General features: G+C 42.4%; 1 protein-coding gene, 1 non-coding gene and 1 pseudogene across 2 annotated transcripts in view; all 3 read left to right on the top strand.

Annotated features, from left to right (window-relative positions):
- Positions 1 to 9,706: 9,706 nt before the first annotated feature.
- Positions 9,707 to 18,530, top strand: part of SLC41A2 (solute carrier family 41 member 2) — a 130,908-nt gene continuing 122,084 nt past the window's right edge. Inside the window, exon 1 of the mRNA XM_059934812.1 lies at positions 9,707 to 9,800. The gene's annotated coding sequence lies outside the window, so the exon portion shown is untranslated. The remainder of the gene's footprint in view (positions 9,801 to 18,530) is intronic.
- Positions 15,793 to 15,927, top strand: LOC132373829 (small nucleolar RNA SNORA70). Its single transcript, XR_009505491.1, has one exon. It is a non-coding gene; the product is annotated as a small nucleolar RNA SNORA70 (small nucleolar RNA).
- LOC132372683 (uncharacterized) lies at positions 15,878 to 16,329 on the top strand (annotated as a pseudogene).

Below are 18,530 nucleotides of genomic sequence, written 5' to 3'. Positions count from 1 at the left end.
ACACTACCTGTTTCATCTATCTTATGTTAAGAACACTTTGCAAGTTTAGACATTCTGATTATAAACTATGACAGGGCCCCCAAATTGCCATCCAGGACAGAGAGATCTCTATTATTTTCAAATGAATACTTTCATTTTCACAGAAGCTGTCTTCCTTTGAAGCTGCCCAAACAGACCACCTACACACTGGCTAGAAATTCCTGATTTTTTTTAGCCAAGAATACAGAAGGTATCAAAAGAGGGGTGGCTACAGAGACCAGACGCAGAACCAGAACGTTTTTGTATGGCTTTTACCTCTGCACTGGTGGGATGTTACCACAATAATTCTTTATGTCCCTGTTCCCCCATCTCAATTTTTTGTCACTTTTTTTGGGGATAAAATTTCTGATTTATAAACAAGTTGCAACAGTATTATAACCCCTGTAAACCTTTTACCCAGATTCAAAAATGGATATATTTTGCCCCATTTGATTTTTGCTTTGTCATATTTTTCTTTCTCTCCCCACACCATACAATACAATCCTTTTTTTGAATAATTTAAGAGCAGATTGTAGACTTCCTACTCTGTTTAACCTATAAATACTTCAGTGTATAAATCCTAAGGATATTCTGACAAGTACAGGTTTCTGGTAACTGACTGTACTGCTGAACTGAATGAATAAGCATTTTCAGAACTCTGATGAAAAACTGATGAACTCATAAAAGTGCTAACAAAAGATCAAGATGAAAAAAAAATTAATTACATGGGACTGAGTGAACTGATGAGGATGAGTATAATTTGTGTGACTTTCTGTCTGAATTTAAAAAAAAAAAAAATCCCACAAGGACTCAGAGGCAAAGAATATACAAATCAATTTTCACTGCAAAGTAAAGGAGCTGTTACAGTGAAGGATTACTGGACTGAATGTCAATATTATGATATAGTATGAGTGTGTTTCATGTTTGGTAATTGCAATCATTGTTGCTTTTGTTGTGGTCATCCATGTACAATGCTTGGTGTCAGTCTATTTATCTCTTGTAAAAATAAAATACAGTGTGTGTGTGTGAAAAAAAAATACAATTTAGAGATTATTCCATTAAAAAAAAAAAAAGAAATTGACATGTTGACAGTAAAATTCATATGGAAATTCAAGGCATCCAGAATAGCAAAAAAAAAAAAAAAACTTTAAAAATAAAAAAAATCTTTAAAAAGTAAAAAAAAAAAAAAAAAAAAAAAAAAAAATCCTAAGGATATTTTCTTACATAACCAGAGTACAATGAACAAATCAGACAGTTTAACATGAATATAGTACCACTATGTAACCCATTGTTTGTGTTCAAACTTTAATTGTCTCAATACTGTCCTTTATAACTTTTTTTGCCAGTCCAGGATCCAACACAAGATCATGCACTGCATTCAGTCCTCTCTATCAATCTGTGACAGTTTCTCAGTCATTTTTTCTTTTATGACTTTGACATTTTTGAAGAGGATAGACCAGAGATTTCATAGAATGTCCCTCAATTTGGGTCTCTCTCCTGTTTCTTTGCAATTAGACTCAAATTATATATTTTTCGCAAATAAACCACAGAGGTGACACTAGGTCCTTCTCAGTACATCATATCAGGAGGCACATGATGTAGTTTTGTCTCCTTACTGGTGATGTTAACTTTGATCACTTGGTTAAGGTGTTTGTGAAATTTCTGCACTGTCAATTTACTAGTTATTATTTTCAATTAACAAGTATTTGTGGGGAGATATGTAAACATATTGTCTCATTAAACTTTCACTCCTTAATTTTTACATCTATTGATGATTTTCTATGTATTAGTTGGTATTCTATTGTGAGAAAGAGCTTTCTTTTCTCCTATTTACTTATTTATTCACTTATTTATACCTGTGTGACTCATGGATTTTTATTCTATTTAATGAGCTTTCATCCATTACTATTATAATTTATTTTGATACTAAAATTGTCCCAGCAGGAGCCCTTCCAATTTGCAAATCTCTCCTTTTTATGTATCCCCATCATTCTTTGAGCACTTCCTTAATTTCTGGTACAAGTTATTGCAGATTCATTTTGTACTTTCCATGCCCCAGCCCTGGAATTAACCTTTTCTCCAAGGAGCACTGGTTCCTTTTAATGTTGAGAATGATATTTAGAAAGTAAGATCTGAATGTGTTAGTTAGCTAGGTGTGTTAATTGCTACTGATGTGTCCTAGCTTTTAGGTCTTCCCATTGTAGAGGGCAAGGAAACACACACATACACTCTCTTATCCACAATATATCTATATTTACTTCTATGTTTATCTATATTTAAAAGCTTCAAGAATGAGAAGCTTGCAACAATGTGCTGGAACCAGCATGAACCAGCTCACGAGGGCTGATTACTAGCTATTTGTAATTTTGTGAGCTGGTTGTTGGCTGAAATCATCTATGGGAGCATTTATACCATTGCAATTGGCAAATGCTGCAAATCAAGTTTGTTTTTTTTTTACCCGCCCCCCGCCAAGAGAACCAGTTTAGCAGAGTACCACTGGAAATCTGACTTTCATTATTCTCAATATATTTATTCAAAATGCGTTACGTGGCAAAAGCGAATTAAGGTTGCTAATCAGCTGACTTTAAAATAGGGAGATAATCCTGGATTGTCTGGGTAGGCCCAATGTACTCACAAGGGTCCTTAAAAGTGGAAGAAGGAGGCAGAAAAGAGTCAAAGAGATGTGAGGATGGAAGGAGGGTCAGAGACACTGTGTACACTGCTGCCTTTGAAGACAGAGGAAGGGGGCCACAAGCCAAGGAATGAGGTCTGCCTCTAGAAGCTGGAAAAGGATTCTGCCCTAGAAGAGAGCCCCCAGAAGAAATGCAGCCCTGCTGACACCTTACTTCTGGTTCAGCGAGATTCATTTTGGACTTCTAACTTACAGAACTGTAAGATAACAAATGTTTTGTTTTAAGGCACTAAGTTTGTGGTAATTTGTCACAGCAGCAATGGAAAACAAATATGCATAGTATGTATATTTTTTCTGTCAAGGCTCTCTCTCTTTCAGCATAGTGTCAGTGAGAGTCATCCATTTTGTTAAGTATATCCATAATTTGTTTCATTTCATTGCGGAGTAATTCTATTATTAAATTAGTTTTTCCATTCTCCTATGATGAACTTTTGATTATTTCTAGTCTTAGACAACTATGACAAAACTGCTACGAACAGTTTTTTAAAAAAATTATTTTATTGAAGTATAGTTGATTTACAATGCTGTGTTCATTTCTGCTGTACAGCAAAGTGATTCAGTTATACATATATATATTCTTTTTCATATTCTTTTCCATTATGGTTTATCACAGGATATTGAATATAGTTCCCTGTGCTATACAGTAGGATCTTGTTGTTTATCCATTCTATATATAATAGTTTGCATCTGCTAACCCCAAACTCCCACTCCATCCCACCCTTACCCCACCTCCCCCTTGGCAACCACAAGTCTGTTCTCTAGATCTGTGAGTCTGTTTCTATGAATGGTTTTATACAGTCTTTTTAGGGGGGCGGGGGATATATGAGCATCCATTTAAGGGAATGGTCACAAATATTGGGTTTGGACTTCCCTGGTGGCACAGTGGTTAAGTATCTGCCTGCCAATGCAGGAGACACAGTTCGAGCCCTGGTCTGGGAAGATCCGACATGCCACGGAGCAACTAAGCCTGTGCACCACAACTACTGAGCCTGTGTTCTAGAACCCACAAGCCACAACTACAGAGCCTGCATGCCACAACTACTGAAGCCTGTGCACCTAGAGCCCATGCTCCGCAACAAGAGAAGCCACCACAATGAGAAGCCCGCATACCACAATGAAGAGTAGCCCCCGCTCGCCACAACTAGAGAAAGCCCGCGTGCAGCAATGAAGACCCAACACAGCCATAAATAAATAAATAAATAAATTAATTAATTAATTAAAATAAAAACAAAAACAAATATTGGGTTTGCCAGGTCCTTTAACCAAACAGTATCAGCAAGGCCACATCCTCATCCCCCGAAGAGTAGTCAATACCCAGATGTCCCTGAAAAATATCTCAGACATCAGCATCCAGTGTTACAGAAAACCTGTCTCCCAACAAAATCCGAAAAGTCAGATTCAAGAAGCCAGAACAATGCCATATATAATTACATTTTAAAATCTATTAAGGGACTTCCCTGGTGGCGCAGTTGTTAAGAATCCGCCTGCCAATGCAGGGTACATGGGTTCGAGCCCTGGTCCGGGAAGATCCCACATGCCACGGAGCAACTAAGCCCATACACCACAACTACTGAGCCTGCACGCTAGAGCCCACAAGCCACAACTACTGAGCCTGCGTGCCACAACTACTGAAGACCACGCACCTAGAGCCCGTGCTCTGCAACAAGAGAAGCCACTGCAATGAGAAGCCCGTGCATCACCACAAAGAGTAGCCCCCGCTCGCCGCAACTAGAGAAAGCCCGTGCACAGCAATGAAGACCCAACACAGCCAAAAATAAATAAATAAATTTATTTTAAAAATTAAAAAAAATAAAATCTATTAATAATTCTGCTGGGAGTGGAACTGGAACAGAAAATCAAAATGCTGGTAGCAGCACCACTAAAAGTAAAGGAAGGTCAATTAAAATGTATTTATTTATTTATTCATTTCAGGGTGAAAATTATTGAGTATGTGTTCAAGGCTGACAACAGTGTGCTAGTCTGAGATTTAAAGGCCCTGCTGACAACCTAGTAGAACGATGGACAGATAAGTAAACATTTCCAACATGGTATTTTAATTAAGTGCCATGATCATGCCCTTCACTGGCCGTCATGGAAACAAAGAGGGAAGACCCTGAGTTCAGCTGGTGGGTGCAGACCCGGGAAGGCTTATGGGAGAATGGAGTGTCCTAGTTAATGAGAACACCGAGCCCTGAAGCTGGGAGGCAGGAACCCATGGGCATGGTTGAGGAACGACAGGGCCCTGATGAGTATTCAAGGACAGCCGACCTCTGCTTTCTCAGAGATACGTTCTAAAGACACCAGGAATAGGGAACCCTTGAAACATTACCATGAGTTCGTGGAGGAAAACTCCCAATAGGGACCAATCAACAAGGTGTTCTAAAAGAGATACAAATGTCACACTGAAATTCTTCAATTCCTTAAAATCCCTGTCCCCCCTCTTTTTTGCATAAGTAGTTCCGTCTGCCTGGGATACTCTCCTTCCTTTCCTATCCTACCTCCTAAAATGGCTTTTAGTTTAACTAGTGATCCTTTAGATTTCAGCTCACTATCACTTCTTCTTGTAAGTCTTCCCTGACTCCTGCCTGTCTTCCCTCCCCCCAAACTTTGGAAGGTGCTGCTGCTTTGTACAACGGCAGCCGCTCAGACTCTCCCTCACAGCTCCAGATATTGTTGTAATTGTTTATCGAGTTGTCTGTCTTCCCTGACACACAATGCAGTGGTAAACTCAGGAGTCTTATTATCCCCATTTTACAGCTGTGGAATCTGAGGCACACTGTAATGGCTCAGTTACTCACCCATAAAGTAGGAATAACGGCAGTACTTAAGGTAGAGAGTTGTCACGAAGACTGGATGAGTTCACCCCAAGGCGATTAGAACAGCGAGACCTCACCAGGTGACCTCATTCCTGTCTCCTGACTTTCTTCTCACAGTCTCATTCAGTCCTCCACCGGGGATCCCGTTGAACCCTAAACCGCTTCTCTGCTCAGAGCCCTTCAGTGGCTCCTGTCTCACCCAGAGTGAAAGCCAAAGACCTCACCATGGCCTACAAGCCTCGTGACCTGCCTCCAGCCACTGCTCTGCCTGCACCTGTGACCACTCTCCCCTTGATCACATCACTCTAGCCACACAGGACTCTGCTGTCTCTTGAACACAACAAACACACTACTGTCTCGGGACTTTGTGCTTACTGTACTTCCCAGATAGCAGAGCTCTCCCCTCACTCCTTTCTGTTCAGACCTGCAAGACCTCCCTGGATCACCCTATAGAAAGAAAGTCTCCCTTTCTGTCTACACACCCCCACAACCTGCCCCCAAACTCTCCAACTCCTTACCATGTTTTCTTTGTCTTCATAGTAGTTACCACCATATGGGATATACATTTGTCTATCTATCAATATACATATACAAGCATATGTCTGTTTGTTTGTTGTCTTTCTCCACTTGAATGTGAACTCTGTAAGGCAGGCATTTGTTCATTTTGGTCACTGCTTTATTCCCAGAGCACAGAACAGAGAGAGCATGGCATTAGGTAAGTGCTCAGTAAATATTTGTAAATGAATGAATGACTACTATTATTATTATTTGGCACATAGTAGGTCTACCATAACTACTTGTTGATTGAATGAACAAATGAATGTCCTGGAGATTCCTGGGAGGAGTGTTGATATTGTAGGATGTGAGGGAGGGGGAAGAAATGGGACATATGTCTGCAAACATGGGCTGCATGGGCTGCATGCCCTCTGAATCATGCTTTCCTCTAATCCTCTTTTCTTTATGAGTGTTTTATATGGTTTGTGGGACCGCTTTTAAACAGTCCACAGGGTGGTTCTTGAAACTCAGTGATCATCAAAACTACCCGCAGAGATTCTTATTTAATTGGGAATTTAAGTAATTTTGAGCAAGGATTTAACTCTTAGTTTCCTCATCTGAAAAACGGCATTATAACACCACCCTCATAGGGGGTGAGGATTAAATAAAATAACCTCTGTGAAGCATCTCACAAGTAGTAAATTTAGATTCCCTTTCCTTCTGTTCATCTTCTCTAAACCTTAGAGGTTAAATTCTTACAAACAAGTCATATTCCCTGTTCTCTTAAAATTTAGCTTTGAGTTTATCTTCAGTCCAGATCTCTACTTTGAGTTCCAGATTTATTTTCCAAATATATACTCAGCATCTTCACTTGGATAGCTCATAGAGACTGCAAACCCAGCATATCCAAAGCAACTCAAAATGGTCCCCTTTAGTTTTCCTCCTCCAGGTTCTCCCTCTCAGGGAGTAGGATAAGCTCAAGCCAGAAACCTGGGAGTCATTTTTGGACACTTTTCTCTCCTTCACCTTCCACACACAGTCAAAGATCAAGCTTTTGCAGTTCTAACCCTGATCTATTTCTTTGATCCACTGCCTCCTAATCCCCATTGCCCGCAAACTGGTCTTCACGCCTCCTCCGTTGCTCCCTTCCTATTCCTGCTCCACACTACGACCAGAAATGTCTTTCATAAATACAAATCTGATCACGTCCAAATGGACCCTCTCCAACTCTTCAGTGGCTTCCTTTTGTCTTTAGGAATAAATCCAAAGTCTTCAGCGTGGCCCTCAAGGCTCCTGCCAGCCTCTCCTGCAGAACGAGCCACCTCACTCCAGCCACAGTGGCCCTGTCCCAAGGCCTCCACAGGTGAAACCCTTTCCTACCAAAGGGCCTTCAAATCCGCAGTTTCTGTAGCTTCAAGGGCACACTCCCCACCCTACCCCCTTCCCTTTGTTGCTGGGCCTCCTCCTCTTTATTCTTCAAGGCTCAGATTAAATGTCATTTCCTCAAAGAGGTCTTTCTTATCTGCTAGAACAGACAGGTTCCTTTGTTACACACTTTCATAACTCCCAGCCTTTTCTCTAGCAATCATCACAACAGTGATTACTACATATCCTCAATTCTAAGTCACTTGCTTCACATTTAGGGTTGCCAGCTGTCAGGTAGAAGATGAACTAGTAATGTGATGTTGCCTGCACACATCGGGACTTAACTTTTCAGAAGAGGGTAGGTCTTCGCCAGCTTCCACCCTGAGCTATTTTCAGGGTTGAAACTTAATTTAAATTTGGATCCCAACTTGAAGCTTAAAATAACTAAAAAAATATACTCTATGTTGTGGCATACAGAATGAAGGGCGCTGTATAAGCAGAAGGTTGCTACATACATGACGACTAATGAAATTCAGGGCAATGGAAGCCATCAGCTCTCTGAGAAGAAATGTTGGTAGAATTTTCAAAGCTGGTAGAGGGTGGCCTCTCCTATGTATGCTTTGCGCAGAAATCTTGAAAGACTGCAGGACCCAGAGGAGGAACACATCTTTTTGGAATTTTACTTCTGGCAGACTTTCAACAGCAGCTAATTACCTCTGAGTGATATGCAATTCAAAGCATTAAGAACAGAAACCACTTGAAAAGGCAGTCAAAACACTGTTTTTCCATATTCCTTGCAATTATACCTTCTTTCCTAATGATGTTCAGGAGTGAAGAACACTTGCATGGGCCATTATAAAAAGCATTACCCCAGCTGGCCAAGACTGATACAGAAGCACCCTGAAGGTGAAGGTCAACACTCTGATGGCAAAGCAGAAGAAAAAAACAGGATAAATGTACTCTCTGATATCCTTTAGCACCTGAAAATCTGCTACTAAATCATTGGAGTGACTTAGAGTTGGTGGAAGCTTTGATTTGAGGAAGTGTCATTTGCTGTGTAATTTTTTTTTTTTTTTATAAATAGGTATTTTTTATAGTGGGTAATGTGAAGACTTCAGATGAAATAGATTGAGAAACTGATTGGAAATTGAATGCAAACTAAGACCACTTGACTGTTACTGAAATGAATAGCCCAGTTTTGCTTTTTTTTTTAAAAGAAATTCACGTTCTTTTATTTATTTATTTATTTATGGCTGTGTTGGGTCTTCGTTTCTGTGCGAGGGCTTTCTCTAGTTGCGGCAAGTGGGGACCACTCTTCATCGCGGTGCGCGGGCCTCTCACCATCGCGGCCTCTCTTGTTGCAGAGCACAGGCTCCAGACGCGCAGGCTCAGTAATTGTGGCTCACGGGCCCAGTTGCTCTGTGGCATGTGGGATCTTCCCAGACCAGGGCTCGAACCTGTGTCCCCTGCATTGGCAGGCAGATTCTCAACCACTGCGCCACCAGGGAAGCCCTGCTGTGTAATTTTTTAAATGACAATCTCTCTTTTAGAAGAAGAGCCTGAGGACGGAAACCTTTGTTTGGGTCACTGGAATACCTCGCTGCGTTGCCCATTACCTGCAAAAGATGCTCAAAAGATAGTTGTTAAATAAAATACATGAATTCTCGGCTTTACGTTGCAAACTGTGGCTCACTTTTACATAGACTACAAAACAAACACGGGCAAGCTTGAAAAGTGTGGCATTCCAGACACCTCCACAGGGCCCATGCACTTTGCCTGTACACCTCTCTCCCACTGCTGGGAGCTGCCCTAAATCTTATTCTCTTGGGGGTCGCTCCCCTTCTCTCCTACCTCGGATCAAGCATGGCCCATTCTGCACTGCTCTTAAGAAAGGCTTACACAGTTTTAACCCCAGTCTTCGAGAAGGAAATACGAAGACAGCCAGCAGGAGGTCCCTGGTCTGAGAACAGAAATCATGAGTCATAGATTTGGGGGTTCGGACCGAGGAGCAGCCAGCGTTGTGGATGTGCGTGGGTCGGTGGGGATGGAGTGGGCTGACGAACAAGGAAGGCCACAGCCTTTCTCTGCTGAGTAGCTCCCTTGAAATATTCCCCTTTTGCTCTGCTCTATCGGGTTCTCGGCCCGCGTTCGTCAGGTTGCGGCCAAAGGTCCGGGAGAAGGCGGCGCTGGCGCTCCAGGTCGCCACCCCAGCGGCCACATCACCAGACTCTCGCTTCCCCCGGGGCGGCGGCGCAGCTGCGCCTGCGCCGGGCGGCCGCGCGGGGGCGGGGCGGGCGGCTGGAAGCCCGCGGGCGGAGGAGGGCGCCGGCTCCGGGGCTGTCAGCGCGGGGCTGCGACGGCGCGAGGAGGCGCGCGAGAGGAAGGAGCTACGGCCGCCGCCGCGGGGGGACTAGGTGAATGCCCCTTCCGTCCCCTGCCACGGTGCCTCGGTCGCGTCTGAGGAGGCGGGGTCCCCTCTCCTCGCACCGCTTTCCGGGGCAGGTGATAATGGAGGGAAAGTCTCGGCTTTGGCCGCGGCGCGGGGTTCGGGCGCATCCCAGGTACTGGAGGGAGGCTTGAGACCCGGCGGCCGGAGCGTAGGGAGGCCGGGGCAGGGGGAGCGGCCGAGCGGCGGGGCCCGCCCGAGCTGCCGTGTCCCCTCCGGGCCCGCAGGCAGCGCCCGAGCCCGGCCCGCCGCGGCAGCCCCACCTCGGGCGGGAGGGCTGGCCGGCCCTGGGCGCCCGCAACGGAGCTGGGCAGCCGCGGTGGGTCGTCGCCGGCCCTGACAGTGGACCGGACAGCGGGTGGTGACTGAGTGATGGGTGGAAGGTGAGCACGGATGGAGACCCTGCGAGTGAGGCTGGGGCACACCCCAGATCCAAGGCTTCAGGGCTCACAATTGCTCCGTGTCACCGTGTTCTTTCATTCGTTTCTTTATATATGTGAAATATATCTCAACTAAAAAAAACCCAAACGTTGATTCATAGAAAGAGATTACGTATATGTATGTAATACATTTGTAGGTATATTACATGTATATGTAATTTCTTTCTGTAAATGGAACAATTTTTTTTAAAAATTGAGATATAGTTCACATACCATAAAGTTCATCCTTTTAAAGCGCGGCCTTTAGTATTTTCACCGAGTTTTGCAACTATCACCACCATGCAGAACATTTTCATCACCCCAGAATGAAACCCTATATCCATTAAAAGTCACTCCTCATTCCCGCCTTGTCCTACCCCCTGGCAACCACTAATCTCCTTTCCGTCTCTATGGATTTGCCTATTCTGTAAGTTTCATACAAGTGGAATCATACATTATGTGGCTTTTAGTGTCTGGCTTCCTTCACACAGCATAATGTTTTCAAGGTTTATCCATGTGTAGCATGTATCAGTACTTATTTTTTATGGCTGGATAGTATTCCATTGTATTGGTGTACCACAATATCACGTTTTGTTTATCCATTTTCAGTTGATGGACATTAAGGATGTTTCTACTTTTTGGCCATTGTGAATAATGCTGCTTTGAACATTTGTGTACAAGTTTTTATGTGGGCATATGATTTCCATTCTTTTGGGTCTCTATATTTAACTTCTTCAGGAACTGTGAGACTTTTCCAAAGTAGCTGCACCATTTTACATTCTCATCAAACAGTGTATGAGGGTTCCAGTTTCTTCACATTCTCACCAACACTTGTTATTGACTATTTGCTAGTTTTTATTACAGACATTCTGGTGGGTATGAAGTAGTGTTGATTTGCATTTCTTTATGACTAATTATGTTGAGCATCTTTTCATGTGCTTATTGGCCACTTGTGTATCTGCTTTGGAGAAATGTCTATTCAGATCTTTTACCCATATTTTAATTGGGTTGTCTTTTTATTGTTGAATTATATTTAAAAAATTCTAGGTTTGGGGGACAAGCACTGACCGAAAAACCCAACCAACCTGATACCAAGCAACATAGTGCTTCTACTTGGGGGAAGTGAATAAGTGCCATTTAAGTCTGTCAGAATATGCTAACTGTCATTTCTTGGGCACCTTACTGCCCCTTTACCCTTTCTGGTATTTTGAGAAAAGCCACAAAAATTGTGTTCATGACCAAAGTCAAGAGAAAACACACACAGTTAGCATTTTCATATATTCTATGCTTGGTTTGGAAAATCCCAGTTATCACTTTAATTACAAATAATTTATTTTGGTGGCTAGCTAAGCAAACTAATAAAAAATAGCAAACACCAATTACTCAATTAAAATTTCATATACTTCTCAGGCAAAGTAGAAGATCTGATTATCCTGAGTTTGTGTAGTCTTTATTACAGCTATATTCATATTTGGGTGGCAAATAAGTATCTTTTATGGCGCTGAAGTTAAGAGCCACTTGCAGCTGAATGAATGCTACTTTGCCTATGTCGTGCTTAATTTCTGAGCGCACACAAATTCAGCATCAGCCTCAGGTCTTTCATACAAAAACCACTGAAAAAGACATGATGTTTGCCTCCCAGGCATTCAAGCTCATTTTTCTTTTACTCTAATATGACTGTTCTAAAGTACACTACCAAATTTCAGAAACGTTATGGAAAATAAAATTAGAGATTTTCAAGTGGAATTAATGGATAAACAATTGATTCAAAGTGGGTGAAGAGTCGTCCAGTCCTGCTCTTCAACTACTGAACTTTAAACAATGGAAATGTTATTTAACCCCTTTATGCCTCATTGATCTCATTAGTAGAATGAGGTAATAATTGCAATATATAACCTGAGTATATGTTTTTGTTTTACCTAATAGAATGATTGTCAAACATACTGAAATTATAACCTATCCAACCTAATATTGATTGTAACTGACTTACCCAATGGATGACTAAATATCCTGTAGCTACAAATGCTTTCCCAAGTTGGCTTTCTCTGGCCCCTGGGGTTTTTAGTGTCACTTAAGGGCTGAAAGTTGGGGGAAATGTGGGAACAACTTTGGGGATGTGATCCCAGGGAAATGCTGATCAGAGCGGACCTGCCTCCTTTATGGGAGATTTTCAGGCACCCCTCATCTTTTCTCTGAAATTACTGTAGTTAGATTTCTATAGCTTAAAAATGTCTCTGTGTGTGTGTGTATAAAATAAAAAATATATGTATCTCTAGTAGGCTGGCTAGACTGTCAGCCAGTTATTTTATCTTAATGTGAACGAATTTAATCAGATTGCTTTCCTCCAGATCAGCTGCACTGAGGAAATGGGAGTTTTGACATGAGGAGGGATAGGAGACGTTAGTGGTATGGGATCATGGAACATTTTGGAGGTTTGGGGAAAACTTGCTCTATTTCTAAAAGTGTGGGTGTTGAAAATGGAGATCTATGGGCAGCATAAAAGGTCTGGAAGATGAGAAAAGAGAAGCAAGAATGAGAAACAATTTGGAGGGGAAGGTTGTAGGATACAAAGATAGGTTCAACTTCTTTAGACATTTTTGCCCAAGAAAAATTCAAAAGAGGAAAAGTGAAAGAAACCTTCTTCTCCTTCATTTCATTCCCTTCCCTTTTACTCCACCTTGTTCCTCTGTGCTACTCTTCTCGGACCCAGAACTCAGACTGGGATGACTGTTATTCCTGTTGGAGCTTTTCAGTGTGCTGATTACATCTCTTCTCTCTCCAGATTCTGCAAATTGAGATCAGATTCAAGAAGCCAGATGAGGATTATAGTACTATTAAAATATAATTTAATTTTCATTTCTGGTAAAGCTGGATTGGAGAATTTAGCTTAGACCCACACTTCCTCTGTTCCTTCTTAATTTATCTACCCACATGATTCTGTAGCACCTAAAAAACTGCAGGCGTCCCCTGCAGGCAGGGAAAGTCCTGTCTCGGGGAGACTTCCTCATAGGAGTTGGAAGGGAAAGGAGAACCTTCTCTTCTTGAAGACAGATAAATCCAAGAGCCAGTGAGAGCTCAGGGCTGGGGCCTGTCTGGAATATTGACCTTTGTTCTTATCTCAGCCATTAGATAAGTCACATTGCTCTAGGAGGAACTGATAGAGTAGGGAGAAAGCAAGGTGTCCCTTCAATCCTATTTTCTCCTCCTTAGAGGAGTGAGTGAAAGTTCTCTTGTCCTTGCAGAGAGGCAAATAAGCAGCCATCCTCTCATCAGTTAAGTGCTTGTGGGTAATAGCCTTTTGTAGGCTAGCTTAGGAACTTAATCACCATTTATATAATTGGAACTGAGAATATATTTTCCTTGGAACTGGCTAAACCTCTTAACAGGTTTTAAGTGGGTGCTCATTTCATTGTGCAGTTAAATATATAGATTATTCAAGTCCATTTCCTTACTTGCTTTACTCCTCATTGACTGAGTGCCTAATATGTAACAGGCACTGGGCTAGGCTCTCAGGATTCAGCAGAGACCAAGAATGGGTCCTGATGCTCATGGAGTTTACAGCCTAGAAAGACAATTAGCACACATACAATTACGGTAAAGCTTAATGAATGTTAGAAAGCATAGAGTACTTCAGGAACACAGAGGAGGGGGAACTAAGAGGGTCAGGGAAGTGATGTTTAAGAGCTCAGGTCACAAAGTAGCATAGGAAGTAGCCAGAAAAAGGCAAGAAGGAGAATGAGCAAGAATGTTTCCGGCAAAAAGAATGTGTGGAAAGGCCAAGAAGTGAGAGAGAGAGTGTGGTATATACCAAAGTGGTATTTTTCAAGCTGCAGGCACCTAGGCACCTACCAGGAGATTGTAAAATTAATTTAGTGGTTGTGAACTGCATGTTTTTAAAAAGAAATAAAATAGAAAATAAGCGTGTCACACATAGGTACTTTACTAGATCGTGATGTATAAAGTTTGAAAATCCCTACAATAAAGGAAACAGAGAAAATACAGTATGACCACAGCCAAAGATCTTGGGTAGGTGGGAATGGTGATGCAAGATTTAGTTACCCTTTTTAAAGATTTTGGATTTATCTTAGAGGAAATGAGAAGCCATCGAAAAGGTTTAATCAGAGCCTGATTAGATTAATATTTTCTAAGGGTCCCTTTGAATACCTCGTTTTCCTCTACTCAAATATAAACTTCGCATTCCTCGGCCCAGTGTTACGGGTATTCCAAAGTCTGGTTCCAGTCTGTTTCTTCTAAAGAATATTTCTACTTTTGGTACTGGAACTTCTCATTTCATAACGATTCATGGTTTGCCAAAGTGCCTTTGCACCAAGAGGGAAAGATCTATGAGAGCAGGCCTTGCTTCTGTCTTGTTCACATTGAACGTCTGGCATTTAGCATGGTGCCCCATGCCCAGCAGGAACTAGGCAAATCTTTGCTGATAGAGTCTAAATACCCTATTAGAACTGTTACATAGTAGTAGAAATGACCTTGATGTGTCTAGCAATCCTTGGTTTTGGAAAAAGAAAAAGTTTTTTTGTTGTTGGTTTTTTTAATAAATTTATTATTTATTTATTTTTGGCTGTGTTGGGTCTTCGTTTCTGTGCGAGGGCTTTCTCTAGTTGCGGTGAGTGGGGGCCACTCTTCATTGCAGTGCGCGGGCCTCTCACTGTCGCGGCCTCTCTTGTTGCGGAGCACAGGCTCCAGACGCGCAGGCTCAGTAGTTGTGGCTCACGGGCCTAGTTGCTCCGCGGCATGTGGGATCTTCCCAGACCAGGGATTGAACCCGTGTCCCCTGCATTGGCAGGCAGATTCTCAACCACTGCGCCACCAGGGAAGCCCTTTTTTTGTGGTTTTAATTTTTATTTATTTATTTATTTATTTTTAAATTTTATTTATTTTTTTGGCTGTGTTGGGTCTTCGTTGCTGTGCGCGGGCTTTCTCTAGTTGCGGTGAGCGGGTGCTACTCTTCGTTGCGGGGTGCGGGCTTCTCATTGTGGTGGCTTCTCTTGTTGTGGAGCACAGGCTCTAGGCGCGCAGGCTTCAGTAGTTGTGGCACGTGGGCTCAGTAGTTGTGGCTCGTCGGCTCTAGAGCGCAGGCTCAGTAGTTGTGGCGCACGGGTTTAGTTGCTCCGCGGCATGTGGGATCTTCCCGGACCAGGGCTCGAACCCGTGTCCCCTGCATTGGCAGGTGGATTCCTAACCACTGTGCCACCAGGGAAGCCCGAAAAAGGTTTTATTAGGAATTCCTTTTTCCCAGTTGGATTCATTAGTGATAGAACTCCATTCACTTATTTAACAAAAAGTACTCTTGTTATACTAAAACAGTAGTAGAGATAAGAAAAAGAAAACAGACTTTCTGACTCTGGGGTTTCTGCTTTCAAGAAGTACAGAACATTGCAGGCTGTTCACAGGAGGAGGCAATCGGGCAGCCATTTATATTTTGTTTGAACAGATAGGCATTCTCTGAGCGCTCACCAAAAGGCAGTTTTATAAAGATGGCTGGGGACAAAGAGAATACATTGATTAAAATGTATCAATCAACTGCAGCCAATCCAGCCGACTGTGCTCTTTTCCCCATGGGGGCCCGGTGCGCACTGGCTGCAAACAGCAGCCTCCTCGGTAGTGCATGCAGCCTGTTACCTGTATAGGTTGCCCTAAGGGACCTTGGAGACAGCCCTTTCCAGTGGACATTAATGACTGGCATGCTGTCCCCAATCTAGGCTCCAGACAGGTATGCGCGGTGCCTTTGGAAAGCCCCAGGGCACAGTGGTCAGGGTCCACGTTGGCCACGTCATGATGTCCATCCGCACCAAGCTGCAGAACAGGGAGCATGTGATTGAGGCCCCCCGCAGGGCCAAGCTCCAGTTCCCTGGCCGCCAGAAGATCCACATCTGCAAGAAGTGGGGATTTACTAAGTTTAATGCGGACAAATTTGAAAACATGGTGGCAGAAAAGCGGCTTATCCCGGATGGCTGTGGGGTTGAATACATCCCTCATCGTGGCCCCCTGGACAGATGGCGGGCCCTGCACTTGCGAGAGCCTTGGCGCTGTCCCCTCCTTACTCACTCCCACCAATAAATCCTACTTTGTTGTCCAAGAAAAAAAAAAAATGTATCAATCATATGAGCTTAATGGAGAGGCAACAGAAAATAGATTTTGATCTTGGAAGTAAAAATAGAACAACCATATACCCAACAGAACTTACAAATAAGAATTTAATGATGTCAGTTTGTTGGCCAGAGAATGATTCTACTGTCACAGTACTGTGACTTCACAGAATTGGATCGTGAAACCCAACTGTGAAGGAAAATTGTTTCAGTGTATGGTTTTGATAAGTGGCAAGAGAAGTTATGAAAAATTCATGAAAGGTAGAGAGACTTCAAGTTCTGTTTCAGATTTCTCTTTAATACATTTTTTGAGATATGGAAACTTTGCTAATTAGTTTTGTAAATTAGATTTTATATATCTTAAACATGCATGCTAGGATCAAATCTTGCTACTATAGGATGGCTTTTTAAATTTATTTATTTATTTATTTATTTATGGCTGCGTTGGTTCTTGGTTGCTGCACACGGACTTTAGTTGCGGTGAGCGGGGCTACTCTTCGTTGCGGTGTTCGGGCTTCTCATTGCAGTGGCTTCTCTTGTTGCGGAGCACGGGCTCTAGGCACGCGGGCTTCAGTAGTTGTGGCTCACGGGCTCTAGAGCACAGGCTCAGTAGTTGTGGCGGCCAGACTTAGTAGCTCCGCGGCATGTGGGATCTTCCCGGACCAGGGCTCGAACCCGTGTCCCCTGCATTGGCAGGCGGATTCTTAACGACTGCACCACCAGGGAAGTCCCTATAGGATGACTTTTAAAAAATACGAATTGAATTTTATATTTTTATGTTCTAGAGAGTCCTATTTTAAGCAGTGTATTATAGAACTTAAATGGAAACCGTTAACTTGTATAAATTTATCCTAAGAAAATCATTCTAAATATGAGAAAGTCTTATGCACAAAATGTTCATTTTCATTGCAATATAATTTAGTCAAGAAAATATCCTGCTATAAGGAAATGATTCATTAAAATGTGGCAATTCTCTTGAAGAAATTTAACCATTAAAAATGCTTTTTTAGATCAATGGTATCTTATTTTTAAATTAAAAAGTAAAAAGTGCTCAATATAAACAAAAGTTCAAATAATATAAAAAAATGCAGGATTTAAAAAGTGAAAATAGTATTTCAAGTCCTTCCTTACCCTGCTCCCTCAACCTAGGCCAACCCAGTTCTCCAGAACTCAGTGCTCTGAGCACTTTGGTATCTGTCCTTGCAGACCTTTTTCTAACCCAGTGGTTTTCAAACTGTGCTCCAAGGAGGGGCTTTGGGGGCTTCTCAATTAGGTAAGATGGGGACTGAGTGGGGCTTCAACCGGTACTGCTTTGCTTTTACCTGTTTTCTATATTGGGGTTTCGAGTAGGGTTTAATTTAAACAAAGCATTCCCCTGCATTAAAAATAAATGTTCAAAAACAATTGGCCTAATTTAGAAGATGAAGTCCTAACCCCGCACTCAGGAATTCCAGATCTTCCAGTTTACCGTTTTTTTGCTGCTTGGTGATACGGATCTGCTACTCAGACCCGCCTATTCATTTCCCCAGCAGTCGTTTGCCTGGTTGCCAGCCGCCTCGTTAGGACGTACTTCCCCTTTTTCTCCATCTCTCTAAATCTTGTTATTTAAGGTTCAACTCGTCAATGTTTCGTTCACTCCTTTCAACATTTTTAGTGGACGCCACCTACATTTTGACTAATACTGAGTGGGGAATGTGCAGAATTTTGTATCAAAAGCTCACAGACTAGTAAAGAGCAACCTTCATGTAAATAAGTGCAATTATGTATTATAAAACAAGAGCTTTTGAGGGGCAGATACTAAAGATATAAGTGGTCTCTTCCTTCTACACTACCTTATATGGCACTTATAAAAAGGGCAGTTTATGGTATGGTTACATTTCAGGGTCTTCAGTAAATAATTGCTCATTTATTTATTAACAGAAGATAATGCAGAAGATAATTCACCTGTGAATTAGGGTGTGAGACTTGGGAGGGAGCTGTTTCCATTCTTGAGCAATCAACTGTGTTCAAAAATAACTTGAATCCAACTTGCTAGATTCCGGTGTAGGGCATGGAGTTGGGAGGGAGCACTGAAGGACTTGGTTCTGTAATCCTCATCTCCGTGGCCACTCACACTGGTGGTGTACAGGGAATGCCTGTCATTTCTGCTTTATCATTAACTGGTAAGAAAGT

The sequence above is a fragment of the Balaenoptera ricei genome, chromosome 10 (assembly GCF_028023285.1).
Source record: "Balaenoptera ricei isolate mBalRic1 chromosome 10, mBalRic1.hap2, whole genome shotgun sequence".
NCBI classification, from domain to species: Eukaryota; Metazoa; Chordata; class Mammalia; order Artiodactyla; family Balaenopteridae; genus Balaenoptera; species Balaenoptera ricei.
Note: the sequence above shows the minus strand (reverse complement) of the source record. Positions and strands in the feature narration are given on the sequence as shown.